Source organism: Solanum stenotomum, chromosome 4 (genome assembly GCF_019186545.1).
Source record: "Solanum stenotomum isolate F172 chromosome 4, ASM1918654v1, whole genome shotgun sequence".
Classification (NCBI taxonomy): domain Eukaryota; kingdom Viridiplantae; phylum Streptophyta; class Magnoliopsida; order Solanales; family Solanaceae; genus Solanum; species Solanum stenotomum.
In genome coordinates, this window is record NC_064285.1 from 21,991,822 (window position 1) to 21,999,879 (window position 8,058).

General features: G+C 46.6%; 1 pseudogene; it reads right to left on the reverse strand.

Moving 5' to 3' along the window:
* The window catches only part of LOC125861357 (uncharacterized), a 40,143-nt pseudogene that overhangs the window by 21,993 nt on the left and 10,092 nt on the right, over positions 1-8,058 (reverse strand).

An 8,058-nucleotide genomic window follows, 5' to 3' on the forward strand; every position in this document is an offset into this window, starting at 1 on the left:
CAAAGGCAACAAGACTAGCTAAAACAAAAGAAGGAGACAGAACAAACCCCAAAACGCCAAGTGCTCGCCCTGGTCTCCGAATCACAGTGGCAAAAAAAGGCTGGAACTAATCACCGCTGGTAAATGGTACTGGGACCTACATCACGAAATAGATTGCAGAGTGTAGCATGAGTACCAACACAACAGGTACTCAGTAGGAATCATAGGCCGACTGAGCAAAAAGGGTAAAAACAATAAGAAAGGATAGAATCTAGACACAGAGAGGTCAAAGCGGATAAGAAAAGAAAGCACACGCTCAAATAAAACCTGAACGAACCCCTATAAGCCCGATAGGTACACAGAAAAGCTAAGTCTACTAAGAAAGAAGAAAATCGGGCTTCTAGCCCAAGGTAACAAATATAATCCATCAGACTCCACCCAGCCAGCAGTGCACTCCCAACCCAGCTAGAAAGAGTGACCCTAGGGGGCACCCAACCAAACAGTCCACTCCCAGCCCAGCTAGAAAGAGGGACCCGTGAGTGAGGTAGATATCATGAGTCGTCCTACCATGCAGTCAGCTCCCAGACCAGCTAGAAAGAGCGACACGGGGACACCCAGCCAGCAGCACACTCCTAGCCCAGCTAGAAAGAGAGGCCCAGGGGCGATCGCCGATATCACCGAGTCTACCCAGCCAGTGATACGTTCCCAGCACAGCTAGAAAAAATGACCCCGGGGGTGATGGTATCTCTAATACGATTCAATCCAACAACAACCACCGTGGAATGCCGTCCACTCTAAGACATCACAGAAGAGGCTCCAAGCCTATACTATCTCAATCCCATGCCTCGAGTGATGCACCAAACCTTTGAGGATGCGTCGTATGAGAGGGATAAGATACAGAAGTGCAGTAAGTAGTGATAACGCCTAATCTAAGGCTCAAACTATTAGACTCAAGTCTGCTATTCCAGTTTATAAGGAGCTAAGTCATCCGAACGACGTCGGCAGCAAGTCAAGGCTATCCAGCCCACATGGGTCATAAGTCTAAGGCAATGCTAGCCTAACCTAGACTAAGGACATCATGCTTATGGTTAAGGATGAACAAGGCATGCAACACATATCATACAAACATACAATAGTATTTAACACATAAGCATACAACTCTACTAAACCGGTTAACATAATACTATACCTGAAATGCAGCCAATCGATCCTAACATAAGGTATCTAATCAAAGTAAGGTAGTAAACTGGTATCCACCCCCAATTCACTCCAATCGACATGTTTTTACACAATTAAGCTCAATCTAAAAGAGAGGAAGCCGTAGCCTACCTTAAGGCCGATCGCACGCTCTCCAAATCACTTTACCAGAGCTTTACCTTCCCGAACGACCTTTGAACGCTGTCTCTCTATCAAATATAGGGTCACAACATTAGTACGGTTGTTTAGACACCAAAATCACAACAAACGGAGACGGGCCAATTTTAGAGTCAAAATGGAAATCGTGGGACCCGCACCGAAATGTCCGAATTTGACTCCGTCAAGACACCATAAACAGCACCCCAAACTTATGTCCCATAATGGAACACAATTCGAGGCTCAGAAAGTAGCAAAAACCAACAAGCAAGAAACCACACTTTAATCAACGAAAAAAAAGAAAGCAGCAGTAGTCCAAACTCTAAATAAACGAAAATCGAAAGGTGTCAAGCACTCTTTGAACACTCTAACATGAAGTCTCGACAATTCTCAACATGTGGGACTTCGAATGACCCAAAACCGAGCTAAAATGAGTGAGATATGACCAAAACAATAATACCAAAAACAAAGGCTCGAAAAAGGTACTGCAGTTAGGTTTTATCGCGAAATTACCTCGAACTGCGCACACCCAACAACTTTCGAACACCCTACAGCGAAGCCACCAAAAATACAAAGCTCCCGCACTTTGAATCGCCTAAATCGGACAAAAGATGAGAGAGTTATAAGGGTTTAAGTTTTTGGGAAATGTTGCTGAAAATCTGCATTATATATAGCATTTTCTGCAGTTTTTCCAACAACTAAAACCTCCGACGGGGTGCTCCAATCTCGTTCGGAACCCCGTGCACGCAAACGAGATATGCAACCATACCAAATTTGATATTTCGAACTCAACGGCGCAGTCAAAATTTCCATCAAAGGTCATCTCGATAAAAAGTGGGTCCTACTTCCAAAGGTCATTTTAAGTCAAAACCCACAAAAGGGCTCGGAAAGATATCGAAAACCTCGGGACACAAAAAAAGGGTTAATCTAGACCAAACTCGACATTTCGGGGCTTACCGCACTGACGGAATTCTCATCCGAGCGCGTTTACTCAGAATGTTGACCAGACAAACTTAGGCTTAAACTTAAAGTTAAAACGCCTGATCGCACCGACTCACACTGAAACCCTCGAGAGTCAAGTCGGCCATGCCACTAGCCTAAAATGACCCTTTCGGAGCTGATAGAATTGTCAGAATTGGATTCCGATGTCATCTTCTTGAACTTTTGATCGAAAATGATCGTTCAAGATTCATAAGCTCCAGAACACAAAAACTCGCACCAAGACCAAACGAACGACCAGGTGACCGAACTGTCAATCCCAGCAAGTCATAAATGACTTGGGGTCACTACGAGAACGCTCTAAATGACAAATAGAAGGCAAGACACAAAAATGACCTCGAGAGTTATTACAATATCCACTACTAAAAAGGACTTTCGTCCGCGAAAGTAAAGGTCAAGTACCTGAAGGCTCAAACAAGCTGGGAAACCGCTCTCGCATCTCCTGCTCGGTCTCCCAGATAACCTCCCACCTAGACTGGATGATGCCTCCAATGGACCTTAACAACAAGAATGATTGTCGAGCGCAATCTCCTCACATCTCTGGCTAGAATGGTAACTGGTTCCTCTACAAATGTCAAACGATCATCTAACTCGACTGCATCATACTAGAGCACATGGGACTCATCAGGAACATATCACCGCAACATCGACACATGGAAAATCGGGTGGATGGTTGAATATGCTGGAGGTAGGACCAACTCATAAACAACCTCCTGAACTGTCCGGAATATCTCAAAAGTCCCAACGTACCTAGGGCTAAGCTTACCCCGCCTCCCAAACCTCATCACACCTTTCATGGGCGAAACACGGAGGAATACCCAATCACCAACAGAGAATCTCAAAGGTTGGCGCCTCTGATCCGCATTACTCTGGTGCCTACTCTGAGCCGTCCTGAGCCTATCCTGAATCACCCTCACCTGATCCGGGGCCTCCTGAAGCAAATATGTACCATGCGGCCTAGGCTTTGTAGACTCAAACCAACCAACTGGAGAGCGACAACGCCTACCATATAATGCCTTGAATGGAGCCATCTGAATACTAGAGTGGTAGTTGTTGTTGTATGCAAACTCCGCCAAAGGTAAGAACTGGTCCCACTGACCTCTAAAATCCATAACACAGGCCCGCAACATATCCTCAAGGACCTTAATAGTACGCTCCGACTGGCCATCCATCTGCGGGTGGAAAGTTGTGCTATGGTCAACCCGAGTGCCCAACTCATCCTAAAAGGTCCTCCAAAAGTTGGACGTGAACTGAGAGCCCCTATCTGATATAATAGAAACTGGCACTCCATGAAGTCGAACCATCTCCCGAATGTAGATACGAGCCAACCCCTTGGCGCTAAATAAAGACTGAACAGGAAGGAAATGTACTAACTTGGTCAATCGATCAACGATGACCCAAATGCTGTCAACGCCTCTAGAAGTCCGAGGCAACCCCACTATGAAGTCCATAGTGATACGCTCCCACTTCCACTCTGGAATGGGTAATCTCTGAAAATCACCACCAGGCCTTAAACGCTCGGCCTTTACCTGCTGACAGCACAAGCAACGGGAAACAAAGTCAGCAATATCTCTCCTCATGCCACTCCACCAATAATGTTGCCTCAAATCACGATACATCTTCGTTGTGCCCGGATGGATAGATTATCTAGACTCATGGCCCTCAGAAAGTATCAACTGTATCGAATCCCCAACTCTCGAAACACAGATACGATCGGCGAATCTCAACACTCCATTAGGATCTAAGGTAGCCTGACCACCATCACCCACTAACACTCGATCCCTAAGGGCCACCAAGGCCTTATCCTCAAACTGACAACCACGGATCCTATCAAGCAAGGAAGACTGAACTCCCATATGGGCCAAGACACGTCTAGAATCTGATATATCCAACCGAAGCATGCTATTGGCTAAGAACTGAATGTCCATAGCCAAGGGTCACTCCTCAAAAGATATGAAGGCTAGACTACCCATACTCACGGCCTTTCGGCTAAAGGAGTCTGCTACCACATTTGCCTTGCCCGGATGATAGAGAATGGAGAGGTCATAGTCCTTCAGGAGCTCAATCCAACGACGATTCCTCGAATTAAGGTCCCTCTGGCTCATGATGTACTGAAAACTCTTATGATCGGTATAGATCTCACATCGAACTCCATACAAGTAGTGCCACCAAATCTTAAGTGTGAAAACTACCGCCGCCAACTCTAAGTTATGGGTGGGGTAGTTGCGCTCATGAATCTTAAGCTGCCTCAACGCATAAGCAATAACCCGGCCCTGCTGCATCAACACACAACCTGAACAAATGCCAGATGCGCACAATAAACCGTGAAGCCCTCGCCCTCAATTGGAAGAGTCAGTATAGGAGCGGTGCTCAATAACTCCTTGAGCCTCCTGACTAAACAAAGGGAACATCAATACGAGTCAACCAGGTCAGAGGTGCTGCCAAGGTAGAGAAACCCTCCACAAATCGTCTGTAGTAGCTTGCTAGTCCGACGAAGCTCCGAATCTCAGTAACTGAGGTGGGCCTAGCCTAATCACGAATAGCCTCAATTTTCGCCGGATCTACCATAATGCCCTCCTTAGATATAACATGCCCCAAGAACGGCAAAAAGTCTAACCAAAACTGGGACTTTGAGAACTTGGCATAAAGCCGCTGATCTCTCAAAGTGTGGAGCACAACTCTCAAATGCTGCTCATGATCACCCCTACTCCGCGAGTATATCAAAATGTCATCAATGAAGACTATGGCGAAGGAATCAAGATAAGGCCTGAACACGCGCATCATCAAGTCCATAAAGGCAGCAGGGGCATTAGTCAATCCAAATGACATCACCAAGAACTCAGAATGGCCATAACGGGTCCTGAATGCAGTCTTAGGGATGTCTGCTGCCCTAATCCTCAACTGGTAGTAACCGGACCTCAAATCAATCTTAGAGAACACTGAAGCTCCCTGTAGCTGGTCAAATAGGTCATCAATCCTGGGTAGAGGATATCGATTCTTCACTATCACCATATTCAACTGTCTATAGTCAATGCACATACGCATAGTACCGTTCTTCTTCTAAACAAAAAGAACGGGAGCGCCCCAAGGTGATACACTAGGTCTGATAAATCCCTTACCCAAGAGATCCTGAAGTTGACCACTGAGCTCCTTGAGCTTTGCAGGAGCCATCCGATATGGCGAAATAGAAATAGGCCGAGTACTTGGCTCAAGCTCAATCGGAAAATCAAAATCACGCTCTGGGGTAGGTCAGGTAGGTAAGTAGGAAACACATCTAAGAAGTCACGAATAACAAGAACTGACTCAATTGGAGGAAACTCCCTACTCACATCACGTACATAGGCCAAATATGATAAGCATCCACTAGCCACTAGCCTCCTAGCCCGAATAAAAGAGATAACCCCAACTGGTGTGCTACCACGAGATCCCTGCCACACCACCGGAGGAATACCAGGAATGGCTAAGGTAATGGTCTTAGAGAAGTAATCTAAAACAGTGCGATAAGGGGAAAATCAGTCCATGTCCAGAATCACATCGAAATCAACCATGTCAAGCAATATAAGGTCAGCCCGGGTGTCACGCCCCTGGATAGTAACTAAGCAAGATCGAAATACCTGATCCACTACTAAAGACTCACCCACGGGGGTCGACACACGCAACGGCGCTACCAGAGGCTCAGACATCATACTCAATCAAGATGCATAGTAAATAGAAACGTACAAAAAAGTAGAGCCTGGATCAAATAAAGCTAAAGAGGGCTGCTGGCATAAAAGAATCGTACATGTGATCATATCGTTTGATGCCTCAGCCTTCCCCCTCGCTGGAGCTGCATAGAAGTGGCTTTGTCTACCTCTGCCCTGACCATCAGACCTACCACCTGATCTGCCTCCTCGGAGACCACCCCGTATACCCTGCTGACCACCTCTACGGTCCTGACCCTGACCACGTCCTCTAACTGGAGGTGCTGGTAAAGATGGGGGAACTGCATGAGGAAAGGGAGCAATCCGACTATGCTGAGGGCAATCCCTGGCCCAATGACCCATCTTACCATACTCATAACAACCCTGTCGAGGGCGACTCCCAGAAGAACGACTACCATGGCCTGAAGAACCCGACTGAAACACCTCGCGGCCCTGACTCGAACTATCCTCACTCTGACCACCATCTGATGCCTGAAGAGAGGCATGTGTAGGTCTGCTAGACTGACCCTATCGAAACCGTCGTTCGGCCCTGTCATGATAATCTCTAGACCTGGGGCGGGAGTCACTGTAGCTGCCCGCATGCCTAGCCCTCTTCTCGCTCCTCCCTTGGGCCTTGGGATGAAGATGCTCCATAGTACTAGCATGGTCAACTATGTCTAAAAATGATCGACCCACAGAAACTAAGGACTGGGTCTCAAGCCGAAGCTGCAATCTTAACCCACGAACAAAGCACCTAACTCTCTCCTCCTCTGTAAGTAATATCATCTCGGCATAACAGGAGAGCTCATGGAACCTAGTCTCGTTCTCCGCCACCGACAAGGAGCCCTGCTCCAACCTGCAGAACTGATCCCATAGGTGGTTTCTAATGCTACGAGGAATAAACTTGGCCAAGAAGGCCTCAGAAAACTCATCCTATGATACCGGTGGAGATCCAACTTGCCTGGTCTAAATGAATGTGTGCCAACACTGCCTGGCTAGCCCATCTAGCTAGTAAGCAATGAAGTCGGCCCCTCTAGACTTCACAAGGCCCAAAGTGCAAAGCCTCTCACGGCAAGTAGTAAGAAACTCGTGGGCATTCTCACCCACTACCCCAGAAAACTTCGGTGGTGTCAACCTGAGAAACACACCAAGCATCTTCTGGTCCTCAAGCGGCATAGCTCTGTCCGCTGCAAAGGGTTGTACTCCCTCGGGTGCTACCTGGACCTGAGGTGCCCTCACTCTAGAATGATCCTGCGGTACTAGTGCTGGTATAGCTGGGGCGGGTGGCTGCTACATCCCACCATGCACACCTAAGGGCTGAGCAATAGAGGCCTGGAGATCTAGAGTCAAAACTAGTCCGGATAGCGGCTGGGCTGGCCCCAGCCCCATCGGCTGATCTGGTATACGAAGTGCTGAAGGGTCTGCTACAGGCGTTGGATCCTCCTCTCTCTCCTGGTGTAACGACTTGGAAAAAAATGATATGTTAAGCAAGAGCCTATGACTTTGTGTTGACTTTATAATGAGGTTCTATAAGGGGTTTATATGTAATTTCGTTTTAATTGTGTAACTCCGACAATTTAAAATGAATAAGAAGAAGCTTGAAATTGGAAGTAGTTATTTTTGGAAAAAAATTCAGAATCTGGAAATTCGGCCAAGTGTGGAAATCAGTGAGTTTTGGCCAACTTTGAGCAGTCATAAATCCTAGCTCAGGATGATCCAGGAGTAGTTCCAGTTATGTTTGGAAAGCCCTTGGAACAATCTTTCCAACGCCACCGAGTTTTCTCGATTCCGACTTCGTATGAGCGAGTTATGTCCTTTGAAAGTTGGGTAGTTGGCAGAGAGTCCGTCCGAAAATTTAAGGGCATTTCGGTCTTTTCACAAATCTTTTCTTTTGAGGTTATATTGTTGTGTTAGGCTGTTTGTGGATCATTTTTGTTCCATTTTAAAAGAATAAGAGTTAGGGTTCTTGAGTGAAGAAGAGAAGAAGAGAGGAAGAAGAGGAGTTGGAGCTAGGGTTGAAGATATCTTGGTGTTTCTTCTTCAAATT